The sequence below is a fragment of the Lactuca serriola genome, chromosome 6 (assembly GCF_051521515.1).
Source record: "Lactuca serriola cultivar US96UC23 chromosome 6, Lser_US96UC23_V15, whole genome shotgun sequence".
Lineage (NCBI taxonomy): Eukaryota > Viridiplantae > Streptophyta > Magnoliopsida > Asterales > Asteraceae > Lactuca > Lactuca serriola.
Genome location: NC_136413.1, coordinates 59,615,192 through 59,625,364, shown reverse-complemented (window position 1 = coordinate 59,625,364; position 10,173 = coordinate 59,615,192). Strand labels below are relative to the sequence as shown.

At 36.8% G+C, this 10,173-nt stretch overlaps 1 pseudogene; it reads right to left on the bottom strand.

The window, feature by feature from the left end:
* Positions 1-6,727: 6,727 nt before the first annotated feature.
* LOC145059810 (receptor-like protein EIX2) lies at positions 6,728-9,397 on the bottom strand (annotated as a pseudogene).
* Between the last annotated feature and the right edge of the window lie 776 nt (positions 9,398-10,173).

Sequence of the window (10,173 nt, the reverse complement as noted above, 5' to 3'; positions counted from 1 at the left end):
GGCCCATCACACATATATATCTAAGAGTCCATATTTATTTAGTTCCTTTTGACCACTTAATTAATTATAAGTTAATTCTTGATCAATACTAAATAAATAATATGATTATATATTAATATATTAGAACTTATAATATATTAATATAAATCAATAGTATCCTTTTTCCTCAACTTGTCTATCCAATTGTCCCAATGCCATGCAACCCAAATGGACCATGCTGGGTCGGGTCAAGTCTTACCAATTATAGTTATGGACTTAGACATTTATCCAACAGGAACATAGAGGTGGACCTCTCCCAGGTCACCGCGACAAGCTCAGCAGACAAATAGTGCGCCGTAACAAACTTCCACCAGTCCTTCTCTCCCACGCGAAGCTGGTTTAGTGCGAACCGGACCCTCAAATGCTCTGGACATGAACACATACAGAAACATCCTTTGATGTCAGAAATCCACCTCATCGCAACAATCGGATCCTGCGTCCCATCAAACTCTGGTGGTTTCGTGTTGCTGAACTCCTGGAACAGCAATGAATCACCACCCTGAGGTCTGGCAGCAGCCACAGTCGCGGTAGCTGCAGCGGCTGAAGCCTCAGTAACTGCAGCATATCTCTCATCAAAAGTCTCAATGAATGTGGTCTTAATAGACCCAAACTGGAATCTCTGCATGGATAGCCGCGACCACCTCCTCATGAATCATCTGGCAGAGCTCCTCATCACTCACTCCGCTGGTCTCTGGTCTGTGGCGTGTCCCAACCATGATGTCTCTGAAATACAACTTAAGAAATATCAGAGACTCGCTCGAGCGTACTCACACTCGATAACTCTACCCTACTCGCTCCTTGGTACCTTAGGATTCTTACTTGGGATGTGCACTGCTCCGGTGTCTTCAGTAGTACGGGCCCAATACTACCGTCCACACCACATCATTATTCACCCCAAGTCATCCTCCTAGGATCCCAAATCCCAAGTACTCTACTCTCATTATGCATAGTCTACTCTCTAGTAGATCTCTCATAAGCTCCTCGCTGCTATCTACTCACTCTCAAGCATCTCCTAGCAGCAAAACCCCTAGGCTAAGGCATCACAAATCAGGCCACTCTAGTCCTAATAAGAATACCTAGCCTACTCTAGCATGCATAACATATCATATCATATCTCAAAACACATAAAGTAAGGGTATTTTGGGAAATCACCGTTCGGGCGCTGGCTGATCGTACACACTGCTCTACTCTGCTCTTTTTCAAAACCTTTTACTCTTTTAGAAAAACTTTCTTTTATTTTGCAAAATCTCTCAAATCCTCAGTTTGAGTTCAGATACGCTCGAAGTTGCACCCGAATCCCTCAAACCAAGGCTTTGATACCAACTTGTAACACCGTAATTTTCAAAACAATTTTTCACATTTTAAAAACATACTTTCATTCATAAATATTATGAAAATCTCATTGTATCACATATCAATCCATAAAACACAACCCAAGATCATAATGTATAAAAACTCCTCGTGTGTGTACTGATCCTGCCGGCGCCTTCCCGCGATCATCACTAGTACCTGAAACACATAACACAAAACACTGTAAGCATAAATGTTTAGTGAGTTCCCCAAAATACCACATATAACACATATTAGCCACTCAAGGCTATCACTATGTGGGCCCTCTGGCCCTAACTCTGTGGACCCTCTGGTCCTAACTCTGTGGACCTTCCAGTCCTAACTCTGTAAACTCTGGTGTGTACACACAACATAAATCACATAGAAATAATGCAGTGCAACACATCACATACATAGCATATAAGATACTTTATCACATAACTCTAATTACCACTCAAGGTAAAGTATAGTGAGAAGACTCACCTCGGATAATTCGGTGAACCTCGAACTCGGAAATACTGCACTAGCCTCCACCAAATCACATAAATAATTACTCTAATTAATACAACTTTCAAAGGCTAGGCTAACCGCTCTCTATAAGTTCTCTAAGAAGGGTAAAAGACCATTCTACCCCTCTAATGGCTCAAAAGTCCAAACATTGACTAAACCCTAAAAGTCAACGAAGTCAACTCCGGTCAATGGTCAAACTTTGAACAGACTCATTGAGTGCTCACGGGCGACTCGGCGAGTCCATGCAGGTCCTCTGAATCCTTCTAAGCCTCCCCTGGCACTACGAGTCCCTTCTCCACTCGCCGGGTTACTCTTCAACGAATCGCAAGGCAACCCCAACTCGACTCGTCGAGTCCACTTATGAACTCGGCGAGTTGCTCCCATGACAACACTCAAATGACCTTCTGAGGTCAGATCTGCTTCTCTAACCTATAGATCTGACTTCACCATGACCAATAACCACGTAAAGGTCGAATCTTGGTACACATGCAATGCACTCTAGGCTTATTTTGGTGAAATACCTTCTAACATGGCAACCTATGTCCCTTTCCTCCATAGAACCATAAAAAGCAGGATGGTTCAAGCTCTCTGGACCTCAAAAGGTCCAAATCAAAAGTCTATTACTCAATGGGACACTAAACTAAACCAAACAAGCCACAAAAGATATAGAAACCCTAGATTCAATGCTCTTAAGCAAAACAGAAGAATAGGGTCGAATAACTACCTCAATCTTGTAGATCCAAGCTGAAAACCCACTGGAATGCAATCCTCTTCACCTCCCCTTGCTGGAAACACTTTCTCCTTTGCTAAATCACACCAAAAACGATCAAAGAGGCTCAAACTCTCTCACAACTCGCTCAAGATCGCTAGGGTATCTCTCTCTAGACTGGTAGCCGCAAATGAGGGCTATAAGGTCCTTTAAATAGGGCAAAGGCTCGTGGATTTAGGGTTTCAGTCGTCAGCACGGACTCATCGAGTCCACCCTTTCAGACTCGTCGAGTCCCTTCATTTATCCAGTCAGCGAATCGCGATCCTACTCGACGAGTCTAGGCGCCAACTTGTCGAGTCTCTCTCTTAAACTCCAAAAATAAATGATAAAATACAATACCTGGAAATCTGGATGCTACAGTTCTTGAGTTTTTTTTTAAGAGTGAAAAGGGAGGAAAAGAGAGGATTGAGAGGAGGGAGGTGTTCTTAGTTGTTGTTAAGGAGAGAAAGAAAAGGGAAGGAGAGGATTGAAAGCAAGAATGAAGAAGAAAAAAACGGTCTCTCTTTCCACTCATATTTGAGCGGATTGGGAAGGAAACACAAAAAGACCATAATCTTATCCTTTTTTATTTTTTAACACTCCAACTTTATTTAACTAGGGGTAAAAATATAATTTGTTCCTATTACTCCTCCATTTCCTTTTACAACCAGAGAACACTGCAACATTTTTTTTTCTTTCCATCTTCTTCCCTTTCTTCCCCCTCCCCTCCATTTCCCCCGTCTTCTTTAAAATTTAAACTCAAGAACACAGTGTTAGGAAAATAAGCGTGATTTTTCTTAGGGCAAAAATGTCAAGAAGTCAGCTACATTTTTTTAGTGCACCGAATCGAAAGTTGGGTCAGTAGATACTATATGGGTGAGACGAATTAAATAACTATCAAACATATCGGACAGAGTCAGCCAAATAGTGCTAACCAGTGCTAACCGACTAGTCAACTACACATCAAACATCCCCTAGGTTTGTTTGTGTTGTATTATTATTATTATTATTATTATTATTATTATTATTATTATTATTATTATTATTATGTCAGCTTTTTATACTTTTATATGTATTGTTTTATATGTTCTTCCGCGTTTTATGGGGGTCATAATTTAGTAAACTTATAAAGAAAAATAATCTACTCTAATAAATGAAAGTTTTTTTTGCCACATGTCACATTCTCATTCAATTTGCAAAATGTTATTTTGTGTTTATTTTGAATTAATTTCTTTTTCACATGTCATTTTATGAGTTTTTCTATTTCAATAAATTCCACATAATACTTTAATGTAATAATTACAATAAATATAGTAATAAATGAATATTAATTTTATCAATGGACTTACCTTTTAATTTTGATTATAATAATTCATTATTTTTCTTATTTTTATATAAATTCAAAGTTCTCAAATGTTTTTACATTTATATTTAACTTTTTTTTAAAATTAACCCATATACATGAGTCTCACAACTAGTGTGTCATATAAATAAACAAATTTAAAAACTCTCATGTCATGAAGATCAAATATATTTTCTAATTTCAAAGTTTTTCATGAAAAATCTCCACCAAAAAGATCTATTATAGATGTTATAAGAAGGGTAGTTAATGAAATGTGATCATTTGAAGATTATTGCCTTTCATCACCTAATACATGCACCACTTTACCAATTTTGATATGTCAATAGAAAAGTGAAACATTCTTGAATTTCTATTATAATACACACTTCGCTTAAAGATTGTTTAAAAAAAAAGGTATCCCATCATCTTTTAGCCGTTGAAAATAGTTTTTTTTGGAGAAAATTTTAAAGGTTTTAATTATTCATGTTAATTGGTATTGTAGTTTATCATTTATGTTAATTTAGCTAAATAATTTACTTGGTTCTATTTTTTAAATAATAAAAGGATTGCATTTAATATATGCGACATAAAATCTAAATCCAGTATCCGAAATTTCAGATGTTTGGAATTCGAAATATCTTAAAATTAGGATATGGATTCTTATATTAAAATCCATATCTCTGCTCTACTTTTTCTTATTTGATTGACTTTTTTTTATTAAAATAAATATTTCATTATTATTTAAGGAACTATCTTTGTTCGGAAGGATGCTGGTTTGAGATGAGTTGTGCTTTTCCAAGATACATATGGACTCCAATTCAACTTTGCAACTGCATACAATCGTGGACATTCTTGTTTTGCACATGCTGGAGGTCTACAATGTGAGGCTATAACTCACCACCCTTCAGTGGAGGCATAACTGTTGACATCTACCACTCGTACCCCATTCTAATGAGATTCTTGGGGTATGTTGTTGCTGCTGTTGTTAATCTAGAAATTCCTGTGAGAGTTAGTGCCACTATAAAGTAGCGATGTCATTTCACAGTCTTGATTTTTATTATTAATTACATTTAACTGCAGTTAATTCCTGAGATTGACCTTTTCATTGATGAGCTCTCAAAAACTAGTGGAGCTATAATTCTATAAAGGAGTTTGTTAATCCCATGTAGCTTCTTTTATAGCTTATAAAAGTGTATTTAGATGCCTACAATCTTCAAAGTAATTTTATTTAAAAGCTTAAGGTTGTTAATTTCTTTAAAGAGTAAACTGCAATAATGTTCCATATGATTTGGTCCTTGTCCCATAAAATAGCTATACTAGCTTCTTTGCTTATGGAATCATCTCTTTGGATTCCACATACAAGGATTCAACAAAAACTTCACTCAAGTCTTCTACATGGTTTGAATGTATGATGCAAGATTGTCCTAGAACATTGCCTCCATCAACAAGAGTTGGATTTACAGTAAGTAAAATGATTGGTCTTCATTTCATCAATTTACAATACTGCCACTCAGGACCATCTTTTGACTTTTTATGTGATAGATCCATGGCTTGCATATGCATCCATGAAGAACAATTCTGATGATGCTGCAAAGGCTAGCAAAACTAACTTAATAACTTTCTAATAAATGTTAAGAGTTATTTATATTTTCGGTCCCTGAGTATAGATGATTTTTTCAATTTTGGTTCCAAAAAGTTTTCTCTTACAATTTTGGTCCTTAATTTAGGATTTGTAATCCTCTTTGTCCTTGTTCCACGTAAAACGGTTTTTATTTATTTATTTATTTATTATTATTACCAGAGTATAGCTGATAAAAATACTAAGGCAATATCAGGAAAATTGGAGGATAAGAAGGGAGGATATGGATTTCCATTGAATTTGTAAAAACCAAAAAACTTAAAAAAAGTTCTTACAGTCCAAGCCACAAGGCCGATTACAATCCCTAATCATCTTTTTAGGAAATCAAATCATGACCTTCACCTCACAATCATATGCTCCACTAAATAATATTCCTCAAACAAAATAACTAACTCATGGCATCACTTCCCTACATGTGGCTTGAACTATCCACATTCTAAGCTTGTTGGGCTATTCAACGAAGCGATTTGGCTCTGGATCTTTATCAATAGCTGATCCTTTTCATATTTTGCCCCAAAAATATACTTATTTTACTTAGACTAGGGACCACCAACGTTGAAAAAAACATGAAACATGGACCAAACTGCAAGAGACAAACTTTTTGTGACTAAAACTGAAAAAATAAACTATACTACTCCAGGACAAAAAATGTGATTTGCTCATAACTTATGTTTCTTTTCTCTGCGAGAGTATTAAAATAGATGATCCAATTTCCCAGGTATGTAATGGTCAAGAGGTACAGGTTTGGCCACATATTGTATGGAAGCCAAAATGGGTTGTTCTCTTTTAATATATAAATAAGTAATAATTAAATATTTTATCTGTTTCAAATACTTAAAAGTTATTGTTATCATATTTCAAAAAGGTACTAAACCGACGGTTTCCTTTTTTTTTTTTTTTTAATTTTTTTTAATTTTTCCAAACCGGTTTTTTTATGCACCCCTAATTTTCATCCATAATGTCTTATTTCATACAACACGGACAAAATGGCCACCCATGGTGTTAGTGGCAAATTTATTGATATCCGGGACTTAAAAACCCTGCCAAATTACATTACATTACATAATGGAAAATAAGAAGTCAAAAATACAAACTCGATCACAAACTACTGCTGTCTAGCCTATTGCAAATTTGCAATGAACACAACCACCTTCACATAAACCCAATCCTTGAAGCTCTCATAAAATTGAAAAAATGCATGTCTCCCACGTCGGTTGAAAAGTAAAACCCCACATGCAATTCAAAATCTGGTAACAAAACCCATCCCCCCACCAATATAAAACCATCCCATGAGTTCATCATCTGTGTCTTCCCTATTACCCTCACTTTTACCAATGATGGGTGGTAGTTCTGGTTCATCTCCAGGACACTTTTTGGTTAGGGGGGGTCCACATAAATGTGCATTTCCATTGTATCTTGAAGGTTGAAAGGACTGGAGTTGAGTGCTAGTTGGGATTCTCCCTGAAAAGTTATTATATGACAAGTCTAGGTAATTCAGGAAACTCATATGAGACATGCTTGATGGTATCCGCCCCGAAAAACTATTTCTGGATAAATCCAAAATCTCAAGATTTATCATCTCACCAATTTTCTGTGGAATCTCTCCAGATAACTCGTTCTTTGACAGGTTGAGGGCAATCAAGTCAGAAAGATTGGTAATTTGATATGGGATTTGTCCTGTTAAATTGTTGCTTGACAGGTCAATGGCCTTCAACAATTTCAGAGTGCTAAAGAATTCACGTTCAACTCCTTGCCACTCGATCAGTGCTTGGTCGACATATATCCCCGCTCTAGTTGCATAACCTCTTATTCTTTCATAAAACAATACATCTTGTGAGAATCCTCCTTGGTGAAGCATGCTGGTAAGATTACTCAAACATGAGGGGATGCTTCCATGGAGACTGTTCATTGACAAGTCCAGAATTTGAAGATTTGCTAAGTGACATAATTCTAAAGGGATGGTTCCAAAGAATTTGTTTGATCTTAGGATAAGAACATTCAACCCTGATAAGTTTTCCCCAATCCAGACAGGCACGTTATCAGAAAACTTGTTGGCCCCCAAATCCAACGAGATTAAACTCGTGCAATTTTATAAAGAGAAAGACAATTCTCCAGAGAAGTTGTTATCGTATAAATACAACACCTGGAGTTGTATCATAGATCCAATGGAGGGAGGAAGCCTACCAAAGAAATTGTTGTGTCCCAGATTAAGAACTGTTAGGGAATCGAAATTCCACAAACAGTCCGGGAGTTGTCCACTTAATGAGTTATGAGAGAGGTCAAGAAATAATAAGAATCCATAAACAGCTTGGCATATGAAAGAGATTCCTCCAGAGAATTTGTTTCTGGAAAGATTTATTGATTCCATTTCGAAAGAGAATTTAGGTATTGGACCATAAAAGCTGTTGGAACTCAAATCTATCACTGAATATGCGTCAAAGATTAAAAATAAATCTGGCACTTTCCTACTAATATTGTTGGAAGAGAGATTCAGATATGTTAAAGGATAAGGCCACACGTCCCAAAACTCCAAAGGAATTGTGTCTGAAATTCCAGTATTAGAAAGATCAAGATGGTAAAGATTTTTGAATGTGTGAATCCATTTGGGGAAGCGAGGCCCTAGCAGCTTGCAAGAGCTCAGATCAAGATATTTAACATAAGAGATGTTTGACAAGTGATATGTGGAAGGAACTCTAAGATTATTAAAAGAAAGGTCAAGGGTTTGGAGCCAGGGTAGTTCCCACAGTTTCTCACTTATACTTCCATTTAAGTGATTATCAGATAGGTCCAAATAATCTAGGGACGAAAACTTTTGGATCTCATCGGACAATGACCCTGTAAATTGGCTTCCATAAGCACTCAAATCTGCTAATGTAAGCGATGTACATCCAGACAAGTTGGTGAGAAAATCAAGAAATTTGATAATGGCAGAGTTGTCACTGAAGTTCAAACTTACCAAACTATAGAGGTTACCAAGATATTTGGGTATACCATCTAACATGTTGCCAGAGAGATCAAGAGAACAGAGGTTATTGGTGGTTAATGGGAGCAACCAGCGATACATGGATGAGTTGAGATTGTTGTTTCCAAGATGAAGGGACTCAATAGATGAAGAAGAAGAAGAAGAGTTGAGAAATGAAGAAGAATATGGATACACGACCTGTGACAGCTCACATCCACCTAAAGATAAATGTGTTAGTTTTGGTAGACTCAAAATGGCATCTACCCAATGATTTGCTGTGGCTAGGGAAATCCCATCCATTCTCAGATCCTCCAAAAGAGAGAGATGAGACAACCACTCTATGTTTTCAACTCTACACCTTCCAACATTTGAAAGGTCAAGGTATTGCAATTTGGTGAGGTTTCCAAACTCTGGAGGAATGGTTCCATAAAGAGAGTTATTTGAAAGATCAAGATGCCTTAATTCTCTCAAGGAACCAATGCACCTGGGAATGGTTCCATTGAAAGAACTGTAGGAAAGATCAAGGCAACTTAGCTCAGTCAAGGAACCAATGAAGGTGGGAATGGTTACATGAAAAGAATTGTAGGAAAGATCAAGAATATTCAAGTAGGTTAGGTTAAGCAATGAACGGCTTATCTCACCTACAAAACTACAACCGGAAATGTAAAGCTCTGTGACATGACCTGTTTGGGTGCTGCACATGACTCCACTCCATTTACAGCAGTCATGTTCATCAGCTCTCCATGTAGAGAGACTATCATCATGGTGTTGAAGGGAAGCTTTGAAAAGAAGGAGATCATTTCTCTCCTTATCCAAACACTTGTTCATGACACCGTTTGTATCATTTCCTCCCTTCTCCCACTGCTACCAATTGGCTGGCAGTTGTAGTCAGAAGGAGGAGCAAGAGAAATGAGAACATTATAGAAACACAAGGATTCATAATGTAAATGTAAATGAATATCTTGATGACTTTTGGATTGTATTGATTCCTGCTATATGAAGTACCTCCATGGGTGTCACACCCCAAAAACCAAAGGCGGAAACATTTCCGGGGTTGACTCCACGTTGAGTATCAAATCCAATGTACATAGTAATCACAGTAAACAACCATTACATTACATATATTTGAAAGTTTACATTTGTTTCAAAAGTAAATTGTACAAGTGTTATACATATATCATATGAACAAAAGTTGAGACGAGTCTTTTGAGCACTCCGTCTTCTCCAAAAGATATCGCCGGGTACCTGTCTAACGTGGACCTGAGAATACAAGCGGTTTGAAAATCAGCATAAAGCTGGTGAGTTCATAAGATGTTTGTTTGCTGAAAAATGTACCAGTTTCCTTTAGTTTTCCGAAAAGGTTTGTTATCCAAGAAAATCTCATATTTTCTTATGTAAAACAGTTTAGTTATCCTTCATTACAGTTCAATTACGCGTTATACGCTACCCCAGGAAAATCCCATATTTTCCTAATTACAAGACCGATTGAATATCACAGAGTATAGTTTAATACATAAAACTATATATTGAGAATCTTGGGATTACTATCCCGAATTAGATATAAAATACTTTAATATACGTGAACTGTAGATGGAAAATAGTTT